Genomic DNA, 26,547 nt, shown 5'->3' with positions numbered 1-26,547 from the left:
CCCATCACAGATAGAGGAAGCTTTCCACAGAAATCCATACTATCCTGAAGCGCGAGCAGTGCCCTCTCTATGTTCCCGTCTTTCACATCTGCCACAGCGTGGAGGATGCGCACTCCCAGGTAGCGGAAACATCGGGGCTCCCATCTTACATTACCAAGATCCTCAGGTGGTCCTATGTCCACCTTCAGGGAAAATAATCTAGACTTCTGCCAGTTTACTCGGAGGCCCGTTAGACTGCTGAACTCGTCCATCATCCTCCGTGCCCCCGGGAGATCCTCCCCTGCGTGCTGTAGGAATAATAAGAGATTGTTCGCATGTAGTGCAATATTGTGCCTCTGCTCACCCAGTTGTAGCCCTCTGTAAGCCCTGTCCGACCTCGCCACACATGCCTGCGGTTCCACCGCCAGGGCAAATAGCAGCGGGGATAGGGGATACCCCTGCCGCGTACCCTTCTCTACTCTATACTGCTCTGACATTGTGCCCCGTGCAGACTCTTGCCACCGGGTCAGCGTATAGCAGCAGCACCCATCGCTGGGACCCTGGCCCAAGGCTCATTTTGATTAAAACTGCATACAGGAACCCCCATTCTAGGCTATCGAATGCCTTTTCCATGTCAATGGCAAACGCCGCTCCTGCCTGATCACTCGTTGCCCCAAGCTCAAGTACAGATAACAGACGGCGTATGTTCACAGTTGTGTTCCTGTGGGGAATAAAGCCCGCCGGATCCTGATACACAAGGGAGGTCATATGCGGCAGCAACCGCGTTGCCAGCAACTTACTTAATTTCTTAAATTCAAGATTTAACATCGACCGGGCCGATACGATGTGCATTCCAGGAGGACTTGTCGGGCTTCAATAATGGGATCACCACCGCCTCTCGCATAGAGGCAGGCAGGTATCCCCTCTCTCCTGCCTCTGCGTGCCTCTTCACTAGTTTGGGGGCTAGTTTGTTCACGTATGCCACGTAGAATTCTTTAGGAAGCCCGTCCGTGCCCGGGGTTTTCCCTCTCGCCAGTTCCTTGATGGCCACCCGAACTTCGTGCTCCGTGATGGCCGCCCCATTTGGTCCGTGTCCTCGTTCATTATGATATGGAGAGGAAGATCTGCCAAGTAGCCCTCTATCTCCCATTCCCCCCGCTGCCCAGAGCTCTTGTAGAGCCATTCATAGTATCCACGGTACCCATTCTTAATAGCATCCAGTCAAAATAGGGATTGTCCCTCAGAGTCTGCAAGCTCAATAATTGTGTTCCACCTGTGAAGGGGGTTAGCCAGCCACGCTAGTAATCTACCCACTCTGTCCTGCTCTGCGTGCGTCCTGTCCATATAGGCCTTATAATCGAAACACCTCAGCCTTTCCTCATGCACATCCACCTCTTCCTTCGCTTACAGCAGTTCCTGCTGGAGTTCTGGGTGACTCGGGCGGCGGATTTCCACCTCTCTCGGTGCCCGATCGGTCCTTTCCATGTCCGTAAGTAACCTTTGCCTGACCCCAATTGAGAGCGCCATCCAGCGCCCCCTGATGACAGCCTTGAAGCCTCCCACTCCATGCCCCTGGAGTCCATGGTCTACGCATTGTTGGCAAAGTACATGATGATATGGCCCCTAATCTCATCCAGGAAGACTTGATCCTCTAGTTCCTCGGGTTTAAGGTGCCATGTTGGGATGGGTTGCTGCTGGGTCCCCCAGTGCAGTCGGGTCAGTATTGGGTTGTGGTCCAACACTGTCCAGGTGAGGTATTCATGTCGTGCAGTCTGGTGTGTGCGTCTGGGGAGCATAGAAAGGTGTCCAGGCGGACGTGCAGATCATGTACATGTGAAAGGTGGGAATATTCTCTGTCAGCTGGATGCGTGCGTCTCCACATGTCTATTAATCACCAGTGAGATTGACAGTCTCCAAACACCTTAGCTATTCTGTGCGCCGGGGGCATCTCATAGTGATGGATGAGATAGATCCAGTATCGGGTCTGTAATACAATTTAAATCCCCCCCATAATAATTGATCCTGTAAGATAGGGCACCAGTGTCCCAGATAGCAGCACCAGGAATGTTCCTTGGTCCACATTTGTCAATAAACATTAATGAGTGTGACGTCCTGTCTTCCAAAAGCCCTGTAACCACTACATACCCCCCCTCTGGGTCTACTCTGTTCCCTGTATGCTGGAAGGGGACCCCTGCTCTAATCTACACCAGGAACCCCCTGGTGAATGCCGAGTATGAGGTACAGTATGTCTGCCCTCTCCATCTACGTTGTAGAGCCACCCCCCCAGATGCCATTGTGTGTGTCTCCTGTAACATTGCAATATGTATCCCTCGCCTGTTCAGATGAGAGAAAATGTTGTAGTGTTTATGCATGGAGTGCATCCTCCGGGCATTCCAAGAGAGGAGGTTATCTACCTTACGTTTCGGCATCACTTGGTATTCTCGTTACCGCCGTCCAGCCCCCGCACCCCTGCATAACATTCGGTGCAATGTAAGGAATGTGGGACCGTCCACGTTGTATCTCGTGTCCCCGGGAGTGTTTAGACATCAGTGCCCCCAACTTAAGACAACAAAACTTCCCCAACTCCCCTTCCCCAGGACAAGTGAGAAATTCTCCCCTATTCAAACTGCCTTCTGGCATGGTAACAGTCAAATGTCCAACGTTCGGGTGGTGGTTAGACGAGTGCCCGTCTGGAGGTCAGCCTTCCCCAACGCCCCCTGGATTCCCCCCATCCCGTGTTGAGCTCTTGTATCACCCCTCCAGGGCTCCTCTTATGTTCAGATCAGGTGCATGCCACGACCCCCCCACCACCAGCTGCAATGTCCCGCTTATACTTGGTGTCATGGATGAGCTAAATCAGTTTGTCCGCCGTGCCTGGAGTCACCTCTGACAGAATCTGACTGTTCTCCCCCACAGCGCTCGAGCTGGTTTCTAAATCTGAGTCTCTCTGGTCCTCTCCTGAGAGGGAGGGGTTGCTCCTCGGGCATGTGGCACTCAGGGAGGCTATTGCTGCCACCGCCCTCTCTCTGTCGTGCCTACTTTCTTCCGGTGTTGGCTGGTTCTTGAGTTTCCCTCCTTCCGGCGATCGTGTGCATTCTTTCTCGGGCTGATCTTCGCAGTCGTGCCTCCGGTCTCACGGGCCTCTCTCCTCTATCCAGTCCCACACATCTTGAGGTGTGGTGAAGATTTTGGTCTCCCCCGCGTGCGCTATCCGTAGTCTAGCCGGAAACACCATGGCGCATGGCACGTCAATTTGGCGCAGTTTCCTTTTGGCCGAGACACAGGAAGCTCGCTGTCTCTGTACCTCCCTGGAGAAGTCCGGGAAGATCCGAACCATGCTGTTCCCTATTTTGAGTTGTCTCTTGAGTCGTGCCTGGCCCAGCACATGATCTCTATCTTTGTAAAAGAGGAGAGGAGCCACCACAGGCCCCGGCGGTCTCCCCGGTGGTGGCGCCCGAGCAGGGACCCTATGGGCCCTCTCAAGGGTGAAGTATTGTGATAGGCCCTTCTCTGCCACTTCAGTGCGGATCCAGTTCTCGAGATAGGTCACCATGTTGTTCCCCTTGATTTTTTCCGGCAGACCAATGACCCTTATGTTGTTCCGTCTTGCTCTATTTTCAGAGTCCTCCGCGCACCGCTCTAGCCCCTGCACCCTTTTTTCAATGTACGTGATTTTTCACAAGGTCGTGGAGACTTGCGGTTTCAGGTCCTCGACCTCTCCCTCTGCTGCCATGACGCGGTCCGCCAACATACTGTGATCGGCCCTCAGGAGTCCGAGATCCTCTCGAAGCGTATCTATTTTGGTTTCTATGGCCGTCCGCGATGTTTCTATGGCCTGTAAGATGTCAAGAGCGATACCTCACCATGGGGTGCAGGCTTTTCACTTTGAGCTCTCTGCATGCTAGCGGCACTCTATTAACTTCGCCTGCCTACTCCTGCTTCTCCATTACCCACCGTTTACTGACCCTTCCCATGCTGGGTGCAGTGTGGGCGCAGTCCGCTTAGTGAGGGTACCCACTGGTTCCAGTCCTGGTTGTGCTGGGATCTCACCCAAGAGCCAAGGCCAGCAAGACTGATCACACAGTGTGCGGATTCCAATTGCAGAGCACTAGGGCAGCGTCGCGGTGAGGCAGCGAGTAGCCCAGTCGAGGAGGCAATCCGACCCGACAGCAGCGGGTGGTGTTTTTGGCAAGTAGAAGGACCTTAGCAGCAGCAGTGATGGTGACACCAGGTCTCCCAGCCTCGCCAGGCAAGTATGGTGCGGCCCCTCTGGCAGCCATACCCCCTGCAACCAGGTGGAGGTCCCTTCCGGTTCTTAACATGTGGGTCCGCAGTGACTCAGGGCTCTTTGCTGCTTCGTCGTCTGGTGCCCCTGCCGGCACACCTCCTCACCTCTGTGCATTCAGGGTTCTTGTGATCAATAAGGGATTGGGGAGCTCTGCAGGAGCGACCCGGTCTCCTCTCACCAGTCTGCCTCACTCTTTGCGGTTTCAGGGGGGTTCCCAGTGTCCCCGGCTCTGCAGCGCAGGCAGGGCTCCGCACAGCAGCCAGTCAGGCTCCCGCTCCCAGTTGGGGGTCCCGCTGTATGTTGGACTCGGATGCTAATCGGCTCAATGCTCCCTGCCGGTCCACCACTGGTCGGGCCTCCCTGCCACCGTCTCTCTTCACCGTTTATGGTTTGCTCTGTACCTTCCTCCGCAGTCAAGGCTGTCTTTAGGCCGCGGGCGCCATCTTTGTCAGCCGCATTGTCTTCCCATCTCGGCCCACTCGCCCGGGACACCCCTCCACACATTGGGGGCCACGGGACTCGCAAGTCCGGTGCTCCACTGGACCGGGCCGCCGCTCCGTTCTGCTTTATGTTGCAGCGCCAGATCGGGATTGGGAGCTTCCCAGCACTCAGTCCCGCAGCGGTAGCCGCCTTCAAGCTGCCGGCTCCCTTTGAGTGAGCCACGCTGTCCTTTTGGGGCCCGCTCCCTGGCGATTCTCTCCACTTTGCTCTAGCTGCCTCAGGACCTGCTCAAGTCGGGCGATCCGCCGTGCCAGATCACCGCTGCGACCAGCCGTATGCTGCAGACGCTCACCATGCAGTCCCCCTGGTATCGGAACTCAGACAGCGGGTGCCATCTTGGTGGACTGTGGTCGGGTCGTTCCTAAACCCCCCCCTTCCTTATGGTTGAGCCCACTCCCTGACCCTAAATATGGTCCAAAACTCCAGTGTTCTCTTCAGGATTTTCTTTATTGTTAGACCTGAATTTTTGAGTCTCTTGGTATACTTTTGGGTTGAGTCCAAACACAAAGACAAAAACTAATACAACACTGGACGTGTAGGGTCTCTTTTCCTGGTGGGCATCACAAAAAGGACTTTCTCCAGTCTTTTCTGTCTTCTTTCCGCTTGAGACTTGCAGGTACCCAAAAATAAGGAAATAAGAAGTAAGGGTCAGGTTCTTGCCCTTCAAACAATAGGGATGAAATAAAGGAGGGGAAGTGCCTTCACCGGGTCCCTAACGTGATGTGGCTAAGTGAGGGAAACGTTTTGGTGACAAACTAGTGGCCCTTAACCCGCTCCCACAATCCCCGAAAAATCCCCGGGCATGCAAACTGTACTTGCCTGCTACCACGACCCCCTTTTGCCATGGCGTTGGGAGACTCTGACTCCTCTTGGTTGGGGAGCTCTGAAGTCCTGTGCGCGTTGCTCCTAGAGCAGAAATCGGGTCCGGGTGCTGGTTCACCATCCTGCGTGCTTCCTCCTGGTCCGCCGTCATCTGTCAGGTCTCTGTCCTCTCCTTTCACCTCGCGTGGTGTCCCAGAAGGTTCCTCGGTTTCGCAGCAGTCCACGTCCTCTTCCGCCGACGAACGCCGTCCTTCTCCCGGTCCGGCTATTTCAGCTGTTTCTCCTTTGGTTTCGTCGCCCTCCGCTAGACCGCTAACCGCACTTCCGGTGGCGTCTTCTTTGGCGGCCATCTTGGGTTGGTCAGGCGTTCCTTGTGCGGGTACGAAACCCTCGCATCGACCTAGCGGTTCCTATGTCAGGCTGGATTGTCCCGGTAGGCAACTTTTTAACCCTTATTGTAAATTCCTGCCCGTTCCAGCGTCCTTTATTAGTCAGGGGTGAGTGAATGAGGTGGAGTACCCCACTATATTGGGCAGGATGTGCTGTGATGGGGGATAACCCGCAGGAGCTCCAGTTCAGGCTCCCTGCTCCATCAGCGTCCTGCCACGCCCCCAACTCTGCATCCGATCATGTGAATCATTCGAAGCTTTGGAATATCATGATAGGCATGTAGTGGAGTAATATACAGATAGCTTTCTTAGCCAGTACCAGAATGAGGTATGGGCATGTGTGACATATTGGGGAGTACAGCAGGGCTTCATGCTGGAGCCTTTTTTGTTTATGCTTTATATAAATTGGCTTGAGAGACATTTACTGAATCTGAATGGGGACCTAGCACTTGCCGGCAGATGCCCAATTTTCTTGATGCTCTAGGCTGCGAAACAGTGCTTATAGGTAGGACTTCACTTAGGCTACAGAAATTACTTAAATCACCCTTTTCATGATGACCCACATAATGGTTTATGTCCTGTAGAAGGACAAAAATCGATCCTTTTAAGTTTAGAAATACATTTATTAAGGGAAGTACAAATCTCAATACAAAAAAAAAATTTACAGTCACGTGAATAAATTTTTGGATACAAAGGGAAAATAGTTGTATATAAAATTAAAGTTGGTCTTCTAAAAGAAAAGGATTAATACAAGTATATAAATACATCAGCAGAGAAGCAGAGAGATTTTAATTCACAGAATACAAAGACTTATAATGCAGGATGAAAATGATCTACAAATAAAAAGAAAACACAATGAAAAAAAGAAAAAGTCATGGAGGTTTGGAAACTTCTTGCTGTACAGGAGTTCAAAGTGAGGAACCTTTAGCACTAGCTTCCATGAACAATGTAATCGATGTAATAGGTAACCATAGATACAGACGTTACATTGCAAAGATAAAAGGGTACACAAGAGCGGTATCTAATCTATGATAATAACAAATAGCATGCCACCAGGCTTGATAGGATAATTTGGTAAAGGTTTTCCAATTTTTAGTAATCTGCTGTAAGGCAACCGCCAATAATAGGTCTACTATTTTTGTGTTAGAAGTGCGTTCTGACCATACCGGAGATAAACTTCCCAAAAATACGTTAGAAACTGAGAAGGGATATTTGGAATGAAAAATTAAATTGATTTGAGCCCACACCTTTTCCCAAAAACCATAGACAAGTGGGTATGTAAAAACGTAAATGATGTAGATCAGCATTTGGGGAAGAGCATGACCAACAATCATCTAAAATTTCAGTATGCCGTTTATGTAGAGCAATTGCAGATAATAAAAGCCTATTAAATATAAAGAAGAGTGTTTGTGCAGTATTGGCAGCTCTCGAGGATTTTCTGATTTTACACCATATCTTATTCCATTTGTTTATGGGCCAATTAACACCTAAATGCTGTTCCCAGGAGAGTTCCGTCTTAGTTTTTTCTCGTGTAGTACACGAAAAATGTAAGTAATTGTAAATTACACAAGCATTTGAGCTGACTTGTAACAGGGAGTGCAATTTATCAATTGAAGGAGTAACAGGATCAGTGGAGGAATTTAAAGGTATGTATCGGGTAGTGGCAGTCAAAATAGCTTGTTTTAAGAGTGTGTATTTAGATTGAAAGGACGTTGGTAGATCATAAAGTCTTTTAACCTGCACAAAATACATAATCTGATCTTGTGTATATAATTGTTGTATCCAGATTAGGCCTCTTTGCTTCCATGATTTCTAATAGAAAGGCTTGTCACAGATCAATATCATGTTATTATGCCATATCATGGAGTTGGAGAAAGAAGTCCAATTTATAGAATCCACTGAAGATGTGCGCTTCAGAATTTTAGATGTGTATTTATTTATGGGGGTTCAGAGATGTTGTGGTCTGCGAGAGAACGATAAGTATTCTTGAAAGAAAAAAGGGGAAAGAAAAGAAAGTTCAAGTTTGGCCCATAAAGGGTAGTCTTCAGAGGAATGGGAGAGTCATCTTGATGCTTGACGGAGCAAAAATGATTTTTGATATATAGGAAAATTGGAAAAATTAACACCTCCTTCTGACTTTGGACAAGTCAATTTTGATACAGACATGTGTGACTTATTATTGCTCTATAAGAAAGCGGATCACAAAGATTTTTTTTTCTTGAAGAATTTTAAAGGAATGGATAAAGGGATATTGGAGATTGCTTAAAGAACTATGGGAGACAGCATCATTTTTATGGTATTGAGACGACCCCACCAGGATACATAAAGAGGGTGCCATTTAGCAGTCAAAGAAGTTATTCTTTGTATACAATTATCCATACATCTTGAAATTGTGTTTGAAATGGATGGAGTAAAATGTAAACCCAAATACTTAATATATTGAGGACACCAAGCAAAGTTTAAGGAAGCAAAGTCGTCTTTGAAAGTATATTTTGTTAAGGGTAATATTCAACATCTATCTTTATTTAATTTATACTCAGATACGGCTGCAAAAGAGCCAACTTCATGTAGGTATGCAGGGACAGAGGATTGGGGTTGTGAAATGAATAATAATATATTGTCATCATATGCTGTTAATTTGATGTGAGTAACGTTGAAGTTAAAGCCATGAATGTCCTTATTTTGGCAAATTTGTGATAGGAAGGGTTCCAGGGCTAAATTAAAAAGAAACAGGGACAATGGACAACCTTGACAAACGCCCCTACCCAAATTGAAATAAGAATATATGGTGCCATTAGTGCATACAACTGCTTTTGGGTTAGAATAAAGAAGTGAGATTAAGGAAATTATTTTAGGTCCAAAGCCAAACCATTGACTGGTCTGGAAAAGGTACGCCCATTCAACTCTGTCAAACGCTTTTTATGCGTCCAATGCAATGGCTGCCAAGGAATGTGAAACGTGAGAGGACTTAGACAAAGTATCAACAAATAAATGGGTGTTGTCTGTGATAAAATGACCTTTAACAAATCCTGACTGTTCCACCTCCAACAAGTCAGACAATAGGGAATCCAATCGTAATGCCAGAGATTTTGAAACACATTTTTTAATCTACATTAACTAGAGATATGGGCCGAAACATTTTGCAATATCTCAAGTCTTTACCATCATTGGGGATAAGATAAATATGAGCTTCTGAGGAAGAACCTGAGGATTTACCTGAAGACAAAAAGGAGTTTAATAAAATATGTAGTTTGGGAATTAATAGGGAGTCAAAATATGTGAAAAATTCAACAGTAAAGCCGTTTAGGCCTGGGGCTTTATCTTTTTTAAGTGCTAAAAGTGCTGCATGTAAATCCTTTTGCCAAAGGTCGGATTCCAAGATAGAAAGGTCTGATTGGGTAAGAGGTGGTCATTAGATAGCAGACAAAAACTGAGAGATATGCTTTTCTGTGGGAAGGGCTTCTGATGTGTATAATGTTTTGTGAAAGTGAAAAAAATCTTTTAAGATTTCATCATCTTTATATTTCAATGACTGCTGCTCATCCATGATGGATTCTATATTAAGTGTGTTATGTTTGACCTTCAAATAATTAGCTAGTACTTTGCCGGCTTTTTTCTGCCCGCCATAAAACTTTTCACTGGATTTTAATAAATAAGTGGAAGCATTATTTGTCGACTCCCTATTACAGTGAAATTTAATATTAATAAGGTCCGACAAAAAATCTTTTGATCTTAAGGAATAAAAAGAATGCTCCAGTCTCTTTATCTTGGCTAGAAGAGATGCAGTAAGTGTTTTCAACTTTTTTCGTTTTTTAGATACATAACCAATAATAAAATCTCCCATATCACATGGAAAGATAAATCATCGGTCTGATTAAACGAAAAATGCTCATTAAAAAAGGAAGTAAATGAGGAGACGAATACCAGGTCCAAAAGAAAAGTATTGTTGAAGCGCCATTTACGGGGAGTGCAGGGTTTCTGTAAAATATCTAACCACATAGTAATAGGAGCATGATCAGAAATTAGGATGGATCCAATCTCTGCTGCCATTAATGATTGTGATATATTATGTGAGATTAAAAAGTAGTCCAATCTTGATTGAGTGTGGTGAGCTGGAGAGTAATAGGTGTCTTCTTTTGTAGTGGGATTGCAAACTCTCCAGGCATCAATGAGCTCATATTGTTTAATAGTCTGTACAAAGAGTTTGTGGGCTTTATGAGGGGCAAAGGAGACCATTGAATTACGATCCAAAAAGGGATATAAACTTGGTTACAATCACCTGTAATAATGAAATTATCATTGATACAATTTGCAAGTTGCTGAGCTAAGGATGACCAAAAGGAGGGGTCACCAACAGTGGGTGCATCTATATTTAATAAAGAAACCAGAGCATTACCAATCAAAAGTTTAGTAAGCAACCATCGACCACTTCTGTCAGAGCGTTGTGGCAACAATTTACCAGAATGTGTTTTACGACATAAGGTCAGAACCCCATTTCGCTTGCCATCTCCAGGTGAGTAGAAGACCTCTCCAACTCAACCTCTCTTCAACTTTATAGATTTATCTGCTGTTAAATGATTTTCCTGCAAACAAGCTATATCTGTGCCCAGTTTGGCCAAATGAGTCAGAACTCTTTGCCTTTTAATAGGAGAGTGTAAACCTCTTACATTCCAAGAGACAATATTTAAAGACATGGGGTAAATGGGAACATAAGTATGAAACAGCAATCCATATAAGAAAACAAATAATAAGAAATATGCCAGCAAACAGACCAACTTTCTGCAACATAGAACAATATTACGGTAAAGGAGTAAAGACAAGAATGAAAAAATGAGTTAACATGCAGCAAATGCAAAGTAAGGTACAAAAGAACAATCTGTGCGAGATTAAAAAAAGAATGATGAGATTAGAATAAGTCAAGGAAGTATAAGTGGAAGGATAGAACAGCTGAAGGATGAAAGAGTGAGTAGAAGGAGATATTGTGTAAAGACAAGTTAGAGACAAAAGGCAGAGAAAAGCTAGAGAAGAAAGAAGTTGCTGATAAAAATAGTAAAAAGATAAAAATGACAAAACGGTACCTAGAATGAGTCCAAAACATAGAAAGGGGGAGGGGGAGGAGGCCACATGGAATGACGACAAGTACGGACTACACCAGGTGAGACGGGGAGACTTCAGAAAGAGCATCCACAAGACAAAAGGGTTAGACAATACGGAGAGGAACCTGTAAGGAGAGAAAATGTTGGTTAGAGCAATTACAAACATTGTTAAATTACGAGCACTTAGTTTAACTTTATGATTATAAACCTACAAATTCAACTATTAAGTTACAATGAGTAGAACAGGTCAGTGTTTAAATTGGTAAATGATCTATGAACTTCACTAGAACCTCAACAGATTAGACATATTAGGTTTTATCTAGGAGTTGCTATGAAAAAAGAAATGTCATGGACGTGTGTGAGGAATATCCATCTTCGACAGGCAGAGTGAGTTCAGGAAATGTTTGAGTTTGATCGGGTCCTCATAAGTGACGGTGTTGTAGTTAAAAGTTACTTTGAACTGGCATACATAAAATAAGCCAAATCGTGCACCAATAGAACGTAAAGCTGGTTTCCTGGCCAGAAGTTCCTTTCTTCTGTCTGCTGTAGACTTTTCATAGTCCTGCAAGAAAAGAGTTGAGTTCCTGATGATGAAATTCGCTGCCAGGACCGGACCTCATCCAGTACCTTGAGAAGATCTGTATATTCAAGAAAATAGAGTATGACACCTCTTGGTTTGCTTAAGGCAGATGATGAAGAATGATGAGGACCCAGCCTGTGAGCATGCTGAATATTCAAAAAAGTGGTTTCTGGTAGAATAAACACAATCGGCAGGAATGATTTAAAAAAAGCTATAGGGTCAGCACCTTCTGAGCCTTCCGGCAAACCGTATCTGCGTAGATTGTAATCCGTTCTGCTCGCGTATTTTGCAGATTTTCGGTAAATTCGCAATCCGCGAGATTCACGAATTTCCCGCAAAATCCGCAAATTCGCATGCAGCAGATTTTTTTTCTTGGTGATACAATTTTGCGGCGTGCGGCGTTCACTTACCGTCATTCAGCGTTTGCCGGGTTGTTTTTCTCAATATTTTTGCGAGTGCTGCGCCATTTTGGATCTTGCTGCGGGATCCCGCGGGAGTTTGGCGACGCATCGCGAGAGTTCGCAATTGCGAACATGTAGGTACGGCGGGCAGCAACAATCTTGCGCTCGCGAAATTACAAAATTTGCAATTCTGCACAAGAAATGCACTAGCAAGCAGCATAGACCTTCTGAAAATGATGATTTTTATCAGAATAACTCCTCTGGTTGACATTTGCCTGCACTTTTTGGGATTTGAGGCCTTTTGACTCTCTTTGGATCACTTTTGGATTAGAAATCAACTTTCATAAGTAAGTTTGTTTGGGGCATTACAGTTGCTGTTCTGCAGAAAGCACTCAGCAGGTGCAAAAGTTCACTCATCATTAGTAACCATTCCCTGTAGTACTTCCTGAGGGCCCCCTCCAGAGTTCAGTTGCCTATGTTTGTTTGGGGCATTACAGTTGCTGTTCTGCAGAAAAACGAATTTTCAAAAATGAAAGCACTCAGCAGGTGCAAAAGTTCAAACTCATCATTAGTAATAGTAACCATTCCCTGTAGTGCTTCCTGACTGGGGCCCCTCCAGAGTTCAGTTGCTAGTTGCAACAATTGTATGACCCTGCTCTGACCCTCACAGCAGGCTCATAGAATAGTTACAAGTAGGCCTCAAAGGTCCTGGAAAAAAAGTTGCACTGCAACAGAAAGCAAATTACAGATAAGGAAGCAGGTGCCAGACTGGAATTTTAAAACAGTGACACATTAATAAACCAACCCCAAATTAATTCATGTCAGTTGAAGCAGGGCAGGTGTGCTTGCTTTTCCCCCCCATAATCTACAGTGATGATGCACCAGAGGGTGGCATTGATGTACCAGAGGGTGGCATGGGTGAAACAGAGGGTGGCAGTGGTTAAACAGAGGCTGCTGGGAACCTGTGATGATGAACCAGACGTAGAAACAACATAGTCGCGACCGTTGCGAGCCGACAAGTAAGTTCGCAATTGAGAACTGGTACCAAACCCTCGCGAACTGGCAGAAACCCTTGCGAACACAAAAAAAAATTGCGAGAATTCGCAGATTTTGCGGATTGCGAGTTCACAAATACGCAAATTCGCGAACGCCAGACTCGCAAAATTTGCCCATGCTTAGTAGATTGTTCCTTCTGTTTCTATTTTCAAGATTTTCAATCTGCTTCTGGCAGGATACAACCTGAGCACAAGCCGAGCCCAGGGAATCCACACAATGTTCAACTGCAGTGATTCTCTCCTCCATTTTTGCCCAACCATCCGACAAAATTTGTATCTTGGAATTTGTCTCCTCTACTGCGTGCGCACATTTCTTCTAGAAGAAGATCCATTGAGACTGACATGGGTTGCTTAGGTGGAGAAGGGGGGTTGTTTTTCAACTGCTTGGTTGACACCTTGGTGGCTGTAGAAGAAGAAGTGAAGGCACTTTTATGTTATGTTATGTTATGTTAAATAGGTCTTCTATAGCGCGTGGCTACTCCGAGGAGTGTCGCGGCGGTTTATGCTACATGACCTAATAAGGGACAAGCAAAACATAACAGTAAGGATAAGAACAAGAAGGACACGATTCCGAACAGGGCAGGAAGTCTCTAGCAGGTAAAGAGCCAGGTCTTTAAGCCCTTCCTGAACGCAAGTAAATTAGACGTAGAGCGCAGGGTCAAAGGTAGGGAGTTCCACAGCTGCGGAGCTAACAGCCTGAATGAACGTCCCCCAATGCGGGCTTTTTTTATTCGGGGTACTACCGCAAGGAAAAGGGACTCCGATCTCAAGGATGGTGCCGGATGGTAAAAAGCCAGCCTCCTTTGCAAATATTGAGCTCCCGTGGCATGCAGAGCTTTGTGGGCCAGCGTCATAGCCTTGAATACTATCCGTTTCCGGATAGGGAGCCAATGTAGAGCTTGCAATAGGCTAGAGGCACTGGCTCGCCTATGGAGGCCAAAGATGGCTCGCGCGGCAGCATTCTGGGCCACCTGTAGGCGTTGTAAAAGGTACTCCGGGAGGCCAAGATATAAGATGTTTGAGTAATCCAATCTGGATCCAATGAGGGCCTGAACTGTCGTTCTCCTATGTTCCTCAGAAAGTAGCGGCAAGAACTTCCGGAGCATCCTGAGAATGCCAAAACATGTTCCTGTAAGAGCCAGCACCTGGGATTTGAGCGTCAACCCGTTATCGATTTTAATTCCCAGGTTCTTGGCTGACTGGGATGAATGAGCTGGATGGAACATGTCGGCGGGCCACCACCCATGCCAGTGCGGATCAGATGGACATCCGAAAAAAAGTATCTCAGATTTATCTGAGTTGCACTTGAGGCTGTTCAGCTGGAACCAATTAAAAACAGCCCCAAGGCACCCACGGATACTTTCACCATCAAATTCTTCTCCCTTCCGGCAGGTGAAGAGAAACTGGGTGTCATCGGCGTAGGATACGATCTGGGCCCCGAAAGACTCCACTAGTGTCGCCAAAGGGGTCATAAAGATGTTAAATAGTGTTGGGCTCAACACGGAGCCCTGAGGAACTCCGACTCCCAAAGGCGACATCTCAGCGGATCCAGGGGAGGCCCAGACCGTTTGTCGGCGGTTGGCTAGAAAAGAGCGGAGGTCAAAGATTCATTCATTTTGGTATGATGAGTATAAAGGTGTGAGCAAGAAATAAATGAGCGATTTGCGGGGGTCACCAGTGATCTTACTGCTTTCAGTCTCCCCATAAATGTGACAATTAGGAATAGTTTCACCTCAAGTATGAGTTAAGCATGTGGAGCCTTTAGCACTATAATGACCAGACCCTCAAACATCAGGGTTAAAAGTGACAACAATAATGAAGCACTGCAAAGTCATAACCTGTAGGAATTGTCCCTAAAAGAAAACATAAAGAACCATATGACACAGAGAAAATATTAATAGCAAAGTGTGAAGTAATTCACACATGACAAAAAGGCTCCATGAAGCTCACTGGGGTCTGGGAGAAACAGCAGTTCTCATAAAGAAAACAGTACAGCAAAGATATAGTGCTCTGCACTTCAACAATATGGCATCAAAAAAAATCAGAAGAGCAAACAGGGCCACAGTTAATATTGCCTGCTTGAATGCCATAGTGACAAAAAGAAAACATGAGAGGAATAAACAGGGTTAGTCACAATAGACAGTCATCTTTTGACTATAGTTAAAACTCGCTGGATTCGATGAAAATCCTACACTGGAGGGCTTAGAAGACGCAAAATGGCCATTGGTATTACTGCCAAAGAAGAAAAAGCCCCTGATGGTTGCTCGAGGCAAGAGGCAATAAGTCACTGTATACAATGCCCAAAGGAACAAATCTGCCTCCGAGCTATTTGCAGCACAGTACAGAGAAAATTGAAAGCACAATGGAACAAAGTTGAGAGCCCTCAAAGGAAAGGAAAGTCTCCTCAGGACACGGGCATATTCAAAATGGCGGGCGCCATATTGCGTTGAGGAAAAGGAGGGATTCTGAACAGAAAGCAGGTCTCTTCTGTGGTGAAAAGTGTTTCAGCAGTTGCTGCCTAGGTTCTGATGGTCACGCTGCCATTTCCCCATTTTTCAGACACATCGCAATTCGTCCGTCTTTACCGCCGGGAGTGTCATGGAAACGCCTCCATTCTCCTTGGGCGCTAGCCACCCCTCCCCTCCACAAAAATCGATCCTATCAAGAAAATAAGCTCCGAATTTACACTGGTCTCTCTTTTCCCCAATTTAAGGGTTCTATTTGATGGTACCCTCACCTGGAACCTGTGCGGGCATATTAGGACAGCCAATTTTCTTAATTCTTCTAAACTGACTGTGTGCCTTCTGACTGATGCTTCCCTCAGACAACATTACATTTTATGTTCCTTTGTAATTTTATTTCCACAGCTGGGGTGGGTGACAGCTACACTTTGTGCATTCCCTGTAGATAGCAAAAAACAGAGGAAGGGTAGGTTCGACAGAGAAGTCATCTGCATTCATCTGCATTCTGATGGCTCTTCCTAGGCAGGGAGAGAGGGGGGAGCTGACACTTACACCGGAGTAGGCTGTGTCCTATTTCCCATGCAAAGGGCTGATTACCTCAGACTGATAGTCTAGACCCAGACTGGGAAGAAAGGGGAACCTGTGTGGTTCAAGGGACTGCTTTGAAATCAAACCCACTTCAAAGGCAGAACTGGGCATTAGTAGCGGGCCTCTGACCCTATCAAAACAGTACGCTACTGGACCTGTGAAGAACTCTACCAGGAGTAAAAACTGCTGTGCTACAAGGATTGCCACTCTGCTTGAAACCTGCTCTGGAACAATTGTGTTAGAAATGGGATTTCTGGTTGGCTAGGGCTTGCGCCTAAGCCAGGCAGAAACCACCACTCTAGTCAGGGCAAGTGAGTTACACACTGATGATAACCCCTGCTCACCCTCTTGGTAGCTTGGCACGAGCAGTCAGGCGTATCCCAGAGGCAATGTGTAAAGTGTATGCACAACACACAAACACAGCAGCAACACACTAGGCATACTACAAAATAAACTCCACACAAAGTTTTAAAACAAATAGCTTTAGTATTGTCATAAACACAATAGAAACATAATCACACATTTATACAGTGCCAACTGGCAATAGGCAATATTCACAGGGGATTATATACAGGACCAGGCCAATTGGACCACAGTCAGAACCATCATATCAGGTAAGTAAATGCAAAGCACAGCCAGTAACTACTGGCCCAATAATGACCTCAGCATTATATCTATCAACATAAACACATTATGTCTGCATCACAGTAGGCATAAAACAGATAAGCACAAACTTCATTAGCATAAACACATTACGCAAAACGCATCATCCTAAAACATCACAGCATGACATTAGGCATTACAAGCATAAATCACATTGGGCATAAAGATATGAGGCAAAAACCACATTAGGCATCAACAGCACAACATGACACGTATAGCAAATTATACCATACATCTGGGTACCAAGGCACCATCACTGCACATTATCAGTAGTCCCACCATTACTGTGCAACTTATTGTGAACCTCAGCCCCTCAACAGGCGTATTACCACTCAGTGTGGTTGTCACCATTGCCAGTACACTCTCAAGCGGGGGCCTGTCCTGGGCTCACACCACAATGCCCCCTTCTGAAAAGCGGGGGCTCTGCCTACTCTGCGTGTCCCTTCTGACACAAGGCCTCCAATGGCCCTCTGGCTATGTTGGGGGAAGGGTGCAACTCACCCTGGTCGCTGTTGGGACAACACGCATATCCCCAACGTTGCAGCTGCCGCTATGTAAATGTAAATGTAGAGTATTTATATAGCGCACTTCTACCCGGAGGCCTCGTAGCGCTGTATTCATATCACTGTGGAACCCATCCTGGCTTTCCTGTGAAATGTCCACTCCTGGGCACCCCCAAGGTGAAGCCAGGCATCCACAGCGCTGCTGGGGCCGTTGTGGAGATTAAGCAAGCTATTGCCCAGAGTCACAGAGTGGGACCCATGATTAGACTAGGCACCGAGGCGAGAATTATCAGGTCCGGGGAAATTAAGTCCAAGACCCACCGAGGCGGGAATTGAACCCTGGTCCCGGACCAGACTTCTGTATCAGGGTCTGCCGCTCTAACCATTGAGCCACGCTATCCGGCAGTGCAGCTGTAAGAACTCCCAGGACCAACAGTGTGCTGGCCAGGCCCCACTCACCGGGCTTACAACAACTGCCCATACATGTGTGGGGCAGCTGTATACCCCCGCAGTCATCCTCGTCACAGTGCTGCACATCTGGAACCTTCAGCGGCTTCTTGGACGGCCGCTCATGCCTCAGGCTGGCCCCTCTCAGGTACTAACTCACAACAAATGGCCATGCCCCCACCTCACAGTCACCAGAGCCACACTCAGAGGCTGCTTGTAGATACCAGGGTGGGCGGCGGCGGCCAGGTAACATGGTCGACATGCCATCTAGCTCACCTCTGCGCCGGGGGCATCAAGGAATGTGGGCAAGCCTCTGAAGGACTTCGATCAGGCTCCGTTGACATGGAAGCCCAAAGCGACGACTACCGGCTCCACTCTTCTCCGGTATAGAACCTCCTCCCTTGACGGGGCCCCACCCACAGCCAGGTGTCCTAGGCCTGGCTTCCTGACTTGTCTAGGTTTCCGCCGACCGGCTGTGAGAAAGTGCCATCTTTCTTGCACTGTATGACCCCACTTTTTGCTGAATTGCTTATGTACTTTGACTGAATGTGCCCCGGGCTCCTGCCAATCAGGTACCCAGGGCCTGTGTTCCTTCCCTAAAACTGTATTGAAACCTAAACACAATTGGCATCTCTGGCCCCAGGTAAGCCCCTGGGAAATGGTACCCTAGGTACCCAGAGCACTGTGACCAGAGAAGGCCCCTAAGGGCTGCAGCACTTATTGTGCCACCCTTAGAGGCCCTGTACACCCTGACACACACACACTGCCTTTGCAGGCTGAGTGTCTTGGTGAAGAACAAAACAGAGAGTCGACATGGCACACATCCCTGTGTGCCATGCCCGCAAACACCTTGTCCTGGCATACCTCAGTCACCCCTCCAGCTGGGTGCACTATGCCAGTGGTGTGGGCACAGGTGCATGAGCCCTGTGCCCCTACAGTACCCAGGACCATTCCTGGGCACTGTAAATGCAGTGATTCCATTAAGAGTATATTGTGCTGGGGAGGTTGTCATTACGAACTCCACAGCATCATTATGGCTACACTGAAGACTGAGAAGTTTGGTATCAAACTTCTCAGCACATTAAACCCACACTGATGCCAGTGTGGGATGTAATGTAAAATGTACTACAGAGGGCATCTTAGAGATGCCCCCTGAAACCTAATCAACTCCCAGTGTCCTGACTGCGTGGCTACCGAGGCTGCCACCACCAGGCATGTTTCTGGACCAGTCGGTCGAGATCTTGCCGCTCTCTGGGGCCTGAAACAATGCACATCCTGGGACGAGATGCCAAGCCTCCTCCCCAAGGATGGGCAGGGGAAGCTTCAAAGGCATGCAGCCTTTTGTAAGCTTCCCCTGGTCAATTGCTGTACTCAGCAACTGGCCCCCACCGGTTTTGACCTCCACTGGCGGTTAGACAGGCAGGAAACCCTAAGTGAGGAAAGGGGGTATGCCAGCCTCTGCCAACCCTACCCCTCAGGTGGGAGAGAAGAGGTGAAGCATAACTCTGGGCTCCCGCCATCTTGAGGATGGGGAGACCTACCCGATCAGAGATAGGCTCCGGCCCCCTCCAACAGTAGAGGAGAAGGATAGGGGGTCCCATTGGTCCCTGCCCTTGCCGTACCTGTAACGCCCCTAACTTTAGTATTTAGGGGCACCCTGAACCTTCCTTCCTCGGGTCCCGATTCCGAAACAAGAAAGAATAACAAGAAGAAGAAGACCTAACGTGCAGCTCTAACAAGAGGACAACACCAACTGACTTGGCCCCAGCCCTACCAGCCTGTTGGTCCTTGAACCTGCTCCTGCTAAACACTGGCGTCTCCTGTGGTCAGCAACCTCGAAAACCTTGGAGGACCTGACTGCCTTGCTCATCTAAAGACTGGGACTCCCACGAGCAGTGGTTCTGCTTAAACATTAACAGACCCTGGTGCCATCCAGGAACAGCGAATCCAGCACACTCTGCAACCGCCGAGCCCGGCCTGTGCCTGAGTGAACAAAGACCATGAGGACGTCTCCCCAGCGATTGTGACCGGATTTCCAGTGCCCAAGGACCCTCCTCTATGCTCCTGATGACGCCTGCAGCCTCACAACAAGGGACCCCTCCAACCGTGACCAGCTGAGGCTAAGATTTCCCGACACCCAAAGACACCCCTGCACCCGGCGCCCCACGGCCCCCTGTGCCCAACTTCTGGGTGGCTAGCGAACCTACAGCTTCCCATCTTACTTCTCGACTTGGTGGTCGCACCTGAAGAATCTCCGTCCCCGAGTCTGCAGCTTTTGTTCAACATCCAGGTTTCCCATTGAAATACATTGGGAGCCCGATGGTCCAAAAGCACCCTGCACCCAGCTGCCCGAGTGCCACTGGAAGTGCAGTATCTGTCCTTTCCTACTTCCCCACTTGTCCTGTGTAGGTGACCAGGAGCTCAGCTCCCACAGCCGCGTGGCCTGCCTGCTAGCAGCCACCAACCGAAGGCCCCATATCCTCCATAGGATAACATTGGGCCTACTCACGCTGCATCCGGCTGCCCCTGTGTCTAACCCCAGAACCTAAACTCTGCCAGCCAAGTATTTACCCAAAGACCAATAACTTGATTTTTTTTCCATAGGGTAACATTGGATGGGTTTCACTCAGAATTTCTTCTAAGTGTCGAGCTTTGCAACTTTAAAATATTCACTAAAAATCAACCGATCAACGAAAATGAAATTACTCACCTGCTACCAGGAGAGATCTTAGTGCTGTATCTTTGAGCCCAGCAATGAACCTGAAAAGTAATTATAATTGTAACTTACCATTAACTTGATTTTCCTCCATAGGATTACATTGCTTGTTTTTCACCAAAACTGATTCTAAGTGTCGATTTTCAAAACATACAAATATTCCTTAAAAATCGCCTGTGTAACAAAACGATTTCTTTCAACTGTTTACAGGAAATGCACCAGGGCTGAATACAGGATCCAGCCCTGAGTACGAAAAACATTTGTTAAGTGATTTTATTGCATTTACTTAAAACTTCCCATTGAGCTCAATGTTATGTTGTGTTTAACTTGTGTTTCATATTGCAAAAACTGTATCAGTTGCATTTAAAAGTCTATTGCTATTTGAAAGTATTCAATTGCAACATCTCATTCTGCGAAAGTATTTATGGTACCTACTTGGGGTTCTAAAATAAACAACTATGTGTTTTTATATACAACACAATTGGCTCAGAGTTCAGTTCTTGAGTGTGTGAGACCATTTGCTGAGTGAGTGTGTACAACAAATGGTTTACACTGTCCTCTGATACGGCCTTACTGCTCGACCAAGCTACCACTTTAGAGAGAAAGATTATATCTAACTTTAGTCTCCGCCATACCTCTGGGAACTGTGAACTCTGTGCACACTGAACCTTACTTTGGTTCAGTATATATACCGCCACTTTCTAACACCAGCCTCCAGACACCACGCGGGGCCTCCCTTTTTATCATGGGAGCCCCGCCCACAGAGAGGCACCCATTTGCCTGACTTCCTGTGCCGAAGCTCGGATCAAGCAGAGCTGAAGCACTCTGCTTGGTCTCAGGAAAAGGTGGCACCGGGTGAAAGCAACGCCCCCACATGTGCAAAGTGGGATCTTGGAGCGCTCAGCTGGTCTCCGCCATGGAGACAGGAACAAGAACCATGCAGCACTCAGCAGCTCTCCTGAAAAATCCCAGAAGGGGGCTCTCCTGCCCCAGTAAAAATACGGGGAAAAGAACTTCTCTAGCCCAGCGCTCACTGTGCGCTGAGGCTCCAAATCACACAGGGCAACACTGGGCAAAGCTAGGCCAGCACACTGGGCTTCCCAGGAGAGGGGGGGGTCCTTCCAGCTCCCCCAGCAGACAGCAGGTTTGTCCATGTGGCAGTTCCTCCTCACACCGCAGTCCATGCAGTGTTTTAGTCCTCCGCACCTCCCAAGTAAGAACACAGCCCCAGCGGCTGTTCCTCCTGGCAGGCTAGCAGCCTGCCAGCCGCAAGTAGTCACCAAACGGCACCCACAAATATCTCCCCTTTCATGGGGTCACAGCCCCAGTATTTACACATAGTTTCTCTTTGACTGCAGCACAGGGCTTTGGGGAAACCAGATGCAACTGGTTTGGGGGAAATTGGAGCACTTTGTTTACCAGGCTCCTCTACCCTATTGTTAGGTGGGGGCTCGTCATCTGACACTCCACATGGGGCATAGCCAGCATTCACTAGGGTATGCACAATCCTATTCAGGGACCAGGGACTTCCCCTCCCACTACTCAAAATGTAGATGTCCCTTTCCGCCTAGCGCTGACTCACCCTGCCCCTCCTGGAGCCACACACACCTCACTAGCCCCTGTCTCTCAAAAGCCAGACATGCAATTCACATCAGACAGGCAGACACAAAGCACACAGAAATGCCAACTTTTAAAAGTGGATTTCCTAAAATCTGTGCACACCATTGCATAGCATTTATTATCACTATTTCAAACATACCAAACTTGACCACGCTGCGCCTCTCCTATCAGGGATTACCACTGAAACACTTATCAGGGAATCCCCAATGCACTCCTATGGGAGGGCAGCCCCACAGTAGTGAGAAACAAAAATGGCCGTTTGTCACTACCAGGACATGTCACACACTTAAGTTACATGTTCTATCTTTTGCCAACAATGCACCCTGCCCATAGGGTTAGCTAGGGCCTACCTTAGGGGCGACTGACATGTAGTAAAAGGGGGGGTCACGGACATGGCACACACTTTAGGTGCCCCGTCACAGCAGCAGTGACACTGCGCGCACAGGCCCTGCAATGGCAGAGACCTGAGATAGGCTTGAAAGGCTACTTTGGTGGTTGGCGCAATTAGGGATGCAAGCCCACCAGTTGTATTTAATTTAGCAGACCTGGGTATATGAGATACCACTTTACAAGGGACTGACAAGTAAAATAAATAGGCCAGACACCACATTTATCACAGAGAACACACGCACTATACACTTGACAGCAGTGCTAAAGTGCCCAGAGTCCTAAAACCAGCAAAACCATGTCAGAAAAAAGGCTAGTAGAAAGGCAAAACGTTTAGGGGTCACCCTGCAAAAAAGGCCAAGTCCAACAAACTGCTTTTCAGCAGTCTGACCCTGTGCCTCATGGGAACTGTCCAGCCCGAACTGCCAAGCCATGCCTTCCCTGGTCCGGAAACAAGCTTCCGAGGACCGGTTTCTGGCATTTCAGCCGTCTTCAGCCCGGCTTGCGTGAATCCAGTGGCAAAGTGAGCAAGGGACTCATGTCTGAGCATACCCTGCTAACAGTCCAGCCCGAACTGCCAAGCCATGTCTTCCCTGGACCGGAAACAAGCATCCTGGGACCGGTTTCGGATTCATAATCCTCATCAGCCAGGCTATCTTGAATCCAGTGGCCAAGTGAGCAAGGGACTCACGTCTGAGCATACCCTGCCAACTTAGGGCGAACAAAGTGAAACAAAAGGGGATGATGGATGGAGCATTTGAGCACATCAAACACTCACCCACAGTCAACTGATCTAGGTTTAATCCATCACCATTCGTTTTTATACCGCTTTGTTCGCCATAAGTTGGCAGGGTATGCTCAGACGTGAGTCCCTTGCTCACTTTGCCCCTGGATTCAAGCAAGCCGGGCTGAAGACGGCTGAAATGCTAGAAACCAGTCCTCGGAAGCTTATTTCCGGTCCAGGGAGGCATCGCTTGGCAGTTCGGGCTGGACTGTTCCCATGAGGCACAGGGTCAGACTGATTTGCATAGGGCCATGTCAGAACTGGGTTGGCAGAGTGGGCTAAAGAACGGTGATGATTAAACCCAGATCTGTTGACTGGGTGTGAATGTTTGATTGGTTCAGATGCTCCATCCATCACCACCCCCTTTTATACCGCTTTGTTCGCCATAAGTTGGCAGGGTATGCTCAGACGTGAGTCCCTTGCTCACTTTGCCACTGGATTCAAGCAAGCCGGGCTGAAGACGGCTGCAATGCCAGAAACCGGTCCTGGAAGCTTGTTTCCGGTCCAGGTAAGGCATGGCTTTGCAGTTCGGGCTGGACTGTTCCCATGAGGCACAGGGTCAGACTGATTTGCATATAGCCATGTCTGGACTGGGGTGGCAGAGTGGGCTAAAGAACGGTGATGGATTAAACCCAGATCTGTTGACTGGGTGTGAGTGTTTGATTGGTTCAGATGCTCCGTCCATCACCACCCCCTTTTATACCACTTTGTTCACCATAAATTGGCAGGGTATGCTCAGACGTGAGTCCCTTGTTCACTTTGCCACTGGATTCAAGCAAGCCGGGCTGAAGACGGCTGAAATGCCAGAAACCAGTCCTCGGAAGCCCAGTTCAGTGGTCCTCGGAAACCCAGATCAGTTAACTGGGGGTGAGTGTTTGATATGCTCAAACGCTCCGTCCATCATCCCCTTTTGTTTCGCTTTGTTCACCCTAAGTTGGCAGGGTATGCTCAGACGTGAGTCCCTTGCTCACTTGGCCACTGGATTCAAGATAGCCTGGCTGATGAGGATTATGAATCCGAAACCAGTCCCAGGATGCTTGTTTCCGGTCCAGGGAAGACATGGCTTGGCAGTTCGGGCTGGACTGTTCCCATGAGGCACAGGGTCAGACTGATTTGCATATGGCCATGTCTGAACTGGGGTGGCTAAGTGAGCTAAAGAATGGTGATGGATTAAAGCCAGATCAGTTGACTGGGGGTGAGTGTTTGATGTGCTCAAACGCTCCGTCCATCAATCCCTTTTGTTTCGCTTTGTTCGCCCTAAGTTGGCAGGGTATGCTCAGACGTGAGTCCCTTGCTCACTTGGCCACTGGATTCAAGATAGCCTGGCGGATGAGGATTATGAATACGAAACCGGTCCTCGGAAGCTTGTTTCTGGTCCAGGGAAGGCATGGCTTGGCAGTTCGGGCTGGACTGTTCCCATGAGGCACAGGGTCAGACTGATTTGCATATGGCCATGTCTGAACTGGGGTGGCAGAGTGGGCTAAAGAACGGTGATGGATTAGACCTTGATCTGTTGACTGGGTGTGAGTGTTTGATGGGTTCCGATGCGGCGTCCATCACCACCTCCTTTTATACCGCTTTGTTCGCCATAAGTTGGCAGGGTATTCTCTGACGTGAGTCCCTTGCTCACTTTGCCACTGAATTCAAGCAAGCCGGGCTGAAGACTGCTGAAATGCCAGAAACCGGTCCTCGGAAGCTTGTTTCCGGTCCAGGGAAGGCATGGCTAGGCAGTTCGGGCTGGACTGTTTCCATGAGGCACAGGGTCAGACTGATTTGCATATGGCCATGTCTGAACTGGGCTGGCAGAGTGGGCTAAAGAACGGTGATGGATTAAACCCAGATCTGTTGACTGGGTGTGAGTGTTTGATTGGTTCAGATGCTCCGTCCATCACCACCCCCTTTTATACCGCTTTGGTCGCCATAAATTGGCAGGGTATGCTCAGACGTGAGTCCCTTGCTCACTTTGCCACTGGATTCAAGCAAGCCGGGCTGAAGACGGCTGAAATGCCAGAAACCGGTCCTCGGAAGCTTGTTTCCGGTCCAGGGAAGGCATGGCTTGGCAGTTCGGGCTAGACTGTTCCCATGAGGCACAGGGTCACACTGATTTTCATATGGCCATGTCTGAACTGGGGTGGCAGAGTGGGCTAAAGAACGGTGATGGATTAAACACAGATCTGTTGACTGGGTGTGAGTGTTTGATTGGTTCAGATGCTCCGTCCATCACCACCCCCTTTTATACCGCTTCAATGATGACTAACAGCACTGATCAACAAGGGTACAGTGCCTGCATCGTAAAGGAGTTCATCAAGGAAAACCTGACCATCTGCGCAGGTCGAAACCAACGCAACAAGGCTTTGACAACAGCGCTTCCTCCATCTAAGTTACATTCTCAGTGGGACCTGCATGAGTCCTGTAACCGGCCTGCCCTCCATCTCCATCACGGTTGGCCTGAACTTTGGATTTACCCCAGTCCAGTGTGACCTCAAGTAACCTCTAATTGCTATTTGCTTCTTAGCACTGCATTTCAATGTAATCTTTGAAAAATTCAAAACACTGGTTCTACTTATTGGGTTTTTTATTGTTTTACTCATAAAAATCCTTCTAATCCTGTTTGGAGTATGTTTGTGGTATTTTCATTGTGTTAATGTGTGTGTGTGTTGCACAAATATTTTACACATTGCACCTTTAGATAAGTCTGACTGTTCTGTGCCAAGCTACCTGAGGGTGAGCACAGGTTAACTTTTAGTGTGTGTAGCTTTCCTTGATTAGACTGGTGGGTCTTGATTGTACAGGGTGCATACTCTGAAAAGCAGAAATCCCAGCTCTAACCCAGACAAAGGGGCCCAGTAGGATGGCTTGCGGATCACCCCCGCTGGGCCAGCAGTAGCCACTGCTAGCCCGGCGGGGCGATCCGCCCGCAATTCATACCTAAAAGACACCTGCCATATTAGAATGGCTGGGGGGTCCGCGGCGGACAGGAAGACCTTCCGCCCCTTTTCCACCGGTCAATGAGTCGACCGGGCAGAAACATGAATAATATGGTAGCGGTGTCTGCAAAACACCTCCATTCATATTATGGTGATTGCGGAGAGCAGCCTTTCAAGGCATGCAGTTTCTGCTTGGGGGGCCCATTGCGGGCACCCAGAGTGTTGGGGGTTTGGGAGTGCACTTGGGGGGTACCTATGGTACCCCCTACATTGACATAGACCAGGTGGCAGGCACTGTACTGTGCCTGTCACCTTGTGCATGCCAATGAACAACGTGCA

Source organism: Lissotriton vulgaris, chromosome 2_1 (assembly GCF_964263255.1).
Source record: "Lissotriton vulgaris chromosome 2_1, aLisVul1.2, whole genome shotgun sequence".
Taxonomy (NCBI): Eukaryota; Metazoa; Chordata; class Amphibia; order Caudata; family Salamandridae; genus Lissotriton; species Lissotriton vulgaris.
Note: the sequence above shows the minus strand (reverse complement) of the source record.